Consider the following 272-nt stretch of genomic DNA (forward strand, 5'->3'; position numbering starts at 1 on the left):
ACAATTATATGCCTGAATACTTGCTTTGGATACACTCATGAGACTAGTAATACAAGATCATAAGAAGAGAAAAGGGAAAGAACAATGGAAGTGAAAAAAACAATAGAAAAAGAGTAAGCAATAAGGCTAGGCATCAATGGTTTTAATCTTGAGGCAAGTGTCTGTGGTGCTCCTGTGTGAGGGATCTACTTGGATGAATAAGCTCTTAGGGGTGCCTTATCACTTGGTAACTTGGGTTAACTAACTCAGGATTATCAGCTGAAAGTCCACTA

Source organism: Arachis hypogaea, chromosome 17 (assembly GCF_003086295.3).
Source record: "Arachis hypogaea cultivar Tifrunner chromosome 17, arahy.Tifrunner.gnm2.J5K5, whole genome shotgun sequence".
Taxonomy (NCBI): Eukaryota; Viridiplantae; Streptophyta; class Magnoliopsida; order Fabales; family Fabaceae; genus Arachis; species Arachis hypogaea.